This window comes from Etheostoma spectabile, chromosome 23, assembly GCF_008692095.1.
Source record: "Etheostoma spectabile isolate EspeVRDwgs_2016 chromosome 23, UIUC_Espe_1.0, whole genome shotgun sequence".
NCBI lineage: Eukaryota > Metazoa > Chordata > Actinopteri > Perciformes > Percidae > Etheostoma > Etheostoma spectabile.
The window spans coordinates 10,429,431-10,435,826 of record NC_045755.1 but is presented as its reverse complement, the minus strand read 5'-3'; the positions used below and the strand labels follow the sequence as shown (position 1 = coordinate 10,435,826).

Genomic DNA, 6,396 nt, shown 5'->3' with positions numbered 1-6,396 from the left:
TATATATATATATATATATATATATATATATATTAAAACAGAGCAAGTAGAAGAGAAAAAGCATGAGATAAGCCACTGAACTTAACCTTTGAGAAGGGAAATAACAGATATGAAAGTCAGAAGCTTCTATCTGAGATTAAGATGGATATTTTGGGCGGAAAAGCAGAGAAAAGTGAAAGGTTGGAAGAGACTGAGACATTGAAAGGAGGAGGGGGGTGAAGGAAACTATATTAAATAGGGACGAAAAATGGGAGAGCATACCGTATACAAAAGGTCCAGTCTCCAGTTGCAGTCTTGACTATTATTATTATTATTATTATTATTGTTATTATTATTATTATTTTTGGCCACCAGTGCACTGATGATTCAGGAGGAGAGTCACAAAACTGACCAATGAATTAGTTACCTGTCAGTCCATATGGTATTGTGTTAGCCCTTTTGGTTTGTTTATAATACATCAGTGTAAAGTGTAGAGCCCAAATGAACCAAACTACAGCTGTGAAAGCAACCTAAACTACAAGCAACATAATTACATTTTGGAGCATAATAAAAGTAAATGAAGGGTAGAAAGAGATTGAAAGAAGTGAGTAAGAGGGAATGGAACTAGATTAAGTAGGAAGAATGACATGGGGGGAATATGTGGAAAGGAAGGAGGTATTGAGAGAGAGAAATTAGATATAACAGTATATAAAAAGCGGTAGTAAAAGAAAGAACGTGATGGAGGAAGAAAGAAAAAGAAATAGAGAAAAATGAAGGTAGGAGCTTTGGTATATAGAACACCCAAGTTACTGTGCTCAAATGAGCAACATTATAAAAGATCATACAGACACTATTTTAGATGCAGTTTTAGTTATTTCTTCAAAGCATGTGTGAGTAGTGCCAAGCTGCCGAGGCCTTCCTGGCTGAACCTCCACTATACTGTAGCTTAATTTGCAGTTCTCAATTATCAATGCACTGGGCCTGTCTGTGATGCAAATCCAAAGAAAAATGAAAAACTCTATTCATCCCATTGGTTGACCGTATATATATATAGAGTACTTCAGGTGTATCAACATGTTCAAAACATTTTATTTGTGATATTTTTTGTTTGGTTCAGATGAATTCGTACACAGTGATTTGACATACAGTTTAAATAATCTACCTTGAACAACTTGAAATGAAACTTTTGAATATTCAGTGGTTCTCATCAAAATTGAACATAAGCTAAATTCAGCACCATTTTGCCTCTTTCAACATCCTTTTGACCCTACAATAGTCCTGAAGAAAAAGCTGCTGAAGAAAGAAATAATGACCAACTAAGTGGAACAATAGAGGCACATCTGTAAGCCAAACTAAAAGGAATACAGGAGAAAGTAGGGTGTTTTTCTTGAATTGTCATTCCGGGACAGTTTGTTTTCCTAAAGTGTTTTTCCTGTTTGAGGCCCACATCTACAGACTAGTCCAAATTAATAATATCCTTATACATACATACAAACCGTCGCACCAGCATATCATTACTATGCACTCCTAAACACAAGACAACCACGAGCAAGTAAAGTATGTAACTACGCTTTACTCACTAGGTTAATCAGTGATTGATAGATCGCCTCATTCTGTCCACATCTTGGTTAAAACAACCACAAACAAAGCTGTATCATACAAATAATATACATTACATGTAACATACATTATACATCAAACTGAGGTTCATGCTGGTAAAATACTTGGGACTAGTGTTTTTATCTCTTGATGAATGTATAAACACATACATATTGATACATCAAGGATATTTGGGTGGTTGGAAAGAGTTTTAAGTCTGAATTTCTATTTGTCATTTCTCTTGCATAATGGTGTACGATGCATCCCCAATCTCAACTGACATCAGAAACTGGATAGAAAACACCAAAAAGCTGAAAAATCCCCATTCTTGTGTTCTCCACATGGTATTGATCCAGAGCCGCTTTAGCCTCAATGTCTAGTGACATTTTTGAAGGGGTGAATATCAGAGACATGCAAAGGCTGTTTGCTTGCTTCTGTATGCCCAAACCCCTTTGATGCTAACATAGAAATGCAGCTTTAATGACTGAGATAAGAGAGCAAAGGAGCATAGCCACATTAGGAAGTAGCTGTGACTGCAGCAGGAGAAGGAGGAGGGAGTCTCTTACAGGGGGGAAATACATTATTGTAGTAGAAGGGTGGAGAGAGAAAAAGGGACGAGAGAGAAAGAGAAAGGGGGCGGGGGGCTGAAAACACCAAAGGGAAAGGTAGAACTCTCTTTTAAGTGCAAATTGATTAGATAGGCTAAAAGCTGTGATCGTGCGTACTGTATTTAAGCGTGTTTCTGTGAATGTGTGCATTTTATAGCACATTTGTATATGTACTGTAAGTCCCAGCAACAGTGTGTGAGTAATGTATATATGTGGAAAGAGGCTGTAGGGTGAATGTGTGAATTCGTGTGAATGTGTGTGAATGTGTGTGAGTGTGTGTGTGTGTGTGTGTCCAGCAGCACTTACTATATGGATTGTGTCTGCCTGTGCAACCCTGGGGGCGTAGCTGTGTGTATGTGTGTCCTCCTGTCTTCTTGCATTATTTCATGTGAAGATGTATATATATGTGTGTGTGTGTGTGTGTGTGTGTGAGCATACATGCAGTCTGTGTGTGTGTGTGTGTGTGTGTGTGTGCGCGCGTGTGTGCGCGCGTGCGTGCGTGTGCTGCAGACAGTAAGACTGGGTCTGGATAATGGGGAGACAGAGGGCTCTGGTCTATTGGTCTATCGGTATTCTGGCAGACAGAGGGAGAGTTTTTGATTGTGTAACAGAGAAGGAGGACAGAAGAGGGGAGAAGAGAAACCAGAGATAAGTAGTTTTAGGTTTGGGAGGGGTGTGAGTCAGGAGAAGACAAGTGGACAGAGAGGGGGAGAATAAGAGAGGCAGCGAGATGTGTTATAAATGGAGAACAAAAGGCAGAAAGAAAGGTGAGGGCAGGAAGAGTAAGAACCAAAAAAAAAATCACTCAGCAGGGAGCCCTGAAAGAGGATCGACATGGAAAAAGAGAGAGAGAGAGAAAGAGGAGACAGAGGCATGAAGGCAGTAACATTTGGTCCTAACTCACCTCACTCCTTAATGTTACCCAGCTGCAGTAGCTGCTTAGTCCTCAAGCATGGGAGCATATTTGTGTTGCTATATACAAAGGCTCATGAAGCAGATAAAGAACACTGAACATGTTGAATGAAGTAGGGATGTTTGTGTGTTCTCACATGGATCCATTAATGTGACAAGATGTCCCTGATTTCTGGGCACAGTGAAGTGGAGCTGTTGCAATGTTTCTTGTATATTAAATATGCATCATATTTGCATTAGATGTGGTTTCAATTCCTAGAATAACTCTAGAATCGCTAAAATGCTCACCTTAGTTAAAGCAAAAACAAACCAGCCCACACACAGTCTTTTCACATTGTCAAACCTCCCCAGGCACATTTGTTGAGTATTAACTGGTCTATTACAGAGTCATTATAGTCAGGCAGAGCAGTTGCAGTATATGTCCCCTTGTGTATCCTGACACAAGGACCTACCTCCCCGAGCTGTGATGCCATTCACATCAGACCTTATATGTCCCCTGATGGCTGGGTAGAAAAAGTTCCACATTGGTGTTAGCATAAACACAGGCACACTTACACATACGTGTGTGTGAGTGTGCATTCAGGCACATTAACACATTATGCGCAAACATCCTCAACCAAGTGAAAAGATTAGAAGCAAAGAACTGCCAAAGGGGGCTAAAGGTGACAGATAATTAGCATGATCTCTCTTCTTATGCTTCCTTGCGTTCAGAAAAGTCTTCCTTATATCCATCTGTCTCCCCACCTTTTCCTCTGCTTCCTCTCTTTTCTCCCCTTTCCCTCGTCCACCACTAGTTCTGTCCTCTTTCTCTGTCCTCTGATGACCCTGTAGAGGAGGGAGATAAAAAGTCAGAGAAGAAGAAAGTAAAAGAAGAGGAAGGAAGTGAGGCAGAACCACGTATGAGAGAAGAGGGGGGTTGGAACTTTAAAGAAACTCTGTAAAGATACAGTACAGTAGGTAGAATAATTCATATTCAGAGAGGATTACCTGACATCCGTGTCACATCCCCAGTACCAAATCATCCAACAAAGATCCAAACCAAAAAGCTATGAAGAAGGAACTATTTCTTTTGACTGCTATAATCCAGCAGTAAAATAAAATAGGAAGTTTTTTTGTGACAGACAGATGGAGACAGTCATGCAAATAGAGAACCATTTGGAGACAGCCCTACATGCTGTCATTTATGTATTTAACACTGACAGTCCTTGCCCCACTTAGGCTAAGAACATTATCAGGCCAACCTGAAATCACACTAAAACTAACAAGTGAAAAGTGTTCAAAGTCTGATGTTCTATACTCTTAACAATTTGGTAACAATCATGGTAAGAATTAGCACACTGATAATAATACTACTGACAATATTACCAACAAAGACAGTATCTGTTAAGATGTATTCACTTGTGCCAAGCTGCATTTTTTCCTTTGTACTCAATATAATTACAGTAAAATGCCTTGCAATAAATACAAACTAAAAGCATTAGTTGCCTTTTTTCATTTTAGTAACAAATTTGCAAATAAAATCTAACTGAACACACATCATTTAAAACTGTAATTACCTTGGTGATTACCATTTTAGTTCTTGAAAAAGAACATAGGCCTAAGTATGCAGACCCTGAACTCTACATTTAAGGGTTGGTTTTACTGTTTGGAGGCATCCATATTAAATGTACATTTTCAAATTGGCACATGTGCAGTTCTTTAAGTATTAAATATTTACTTTTTTCTTTTCTTTAGGCGTGTGAGGGCAAGCAGGCAAACACTAACAACTAGACACAGTAAGCTTCATTGTAGCTTCCTGGCCTAAGAGACAGTACTCTGAAAGGGCAGTCAGTGATCTGAATCACATTTCAGACCCAGACACACTTTGACCGAGAGACAGGCGCATACTCACTGATGCATAATGTACAACATTGTGCAACAGAGCTTATGCCTACTCAGTACAATGCCTGAAATGTCCTCATCCACCCACCCACAACCAATCGTGTAACCGCTATTACAGCTGGAAAGAACATTCTTTAACACATCTGCACACACATAAACACACACGCGTCTCTCACCACTCATTTGAAAAGCCTGAGGTAAGCTACTTTTAGAGAGAAACTTAACATTAAAATGTTATGAAAGTAAACCATTGTGTTGAAATCTACAGGTGGAAAGTTACAAGTACAGTATGTTGCAAATTGACTTTAGGTCTTGTTGTACTGTAGTTGGGTCAGGTTAGCAAAATTAAACACAGTTTGTTAATCCTGTGAGCACCATAAACAAAATTCTATTCAGCTCCATTTTATTCAGGGCAGAAGTGAAAATCGTAGAAAAACACATCTCAAAACCACAGCAAATAAAACCACAATTATCTGCATGGATAGGGACTACAAAAGGGATGTCACAGGAATCCACAGCAGCGCGTTTGAACTATGGAAGAGCCTTTCCAAATTGCGAGATAGGTTTATGGCTTCAAAGAGCAAGTGTCAATAAACCAGATGTATTCGTAATGGTAGCCTATGCATGTAGCACAGGCATGGCTGTCATTAGACCTATTTTAGGGGGGGCTGAAGCTACCCCAAAATGTTCCTAAGCCCCCCCAAATAAAAATAAGAAAAACAATAATTAGATTTTTTTTAATTTTTTTTTTTTACAGTGCATCACTCACTACAAGGAAACAATCTTCCTTCACCATCTATCTGTTGGTGTGGTCGTGCACTGCAGTCGGTTTTATTTTTATTTCACTAACTGTCAACTGGTTGAAATGGTTTTCAAGAGACTGGTTTAGAGACAGGCTGACGAGCGGCCGCTTGCACGGTAATGGTATGTGGACAAGCGAGGTAGAGAGTTACTGAAGAGAGAGCACCTGACAGCATCAAAACAAAGCAGTAAATCAGAGAAATAAAATGTTTTTGCCAATGTATCACTTGAAATGCAACTGTAGCAAGCATCTCACTGCCATTAAAGTTACCCAAATTCATAATTAGAAAGAGTCAATGGCTATGAAGATGATACATTATTCTTGTCTCCTCTCATTGATTTAAACTGACATTTACTTGCTTCACTTTAGCTATATTTACTTGAGGTAAAGATAAAGGAATATTTTTGTTGGCTATAGAAAACAATAGTCAAGCAAGTGTAAATAAGTGAAATACAAGAAATAGCTCTCCCTATAAGGTATCCAAAGCTCTCTATTCTTTGCCTGTTATCTCTGTGTTATCTACAATATCAGTCCCTAAATATCATAGTGCCATTGTTAACGCTATTGTACCGGTATATCCTTCAATTTGAGAGAGTGAGAGAGAGAGAGAGAGAG

General features: G+C 39.0%; 1 long non-coding RNA gene across 1 annotated transcript in view; it reads left to right on the top strand.

The window, feature by feature from the left end:
- The window catches only part of LOC116672997 (uncharacterized), a 13,725-nt gene that overhangs the window by 7,154 nt on the left and 175 nt on the right, over positions 1–6,396 (top strand). Inside the window, exon 2 of the long non-coding RNA XR_004327707.1 lies at positions 3,990–3,995. This is a non-coding gene — a long non-coding RNA (uncharacterized LOC116672997). The remainder of the gene's footprint in view (positions 1–3,989; positions 3,996–6,396) is intronic.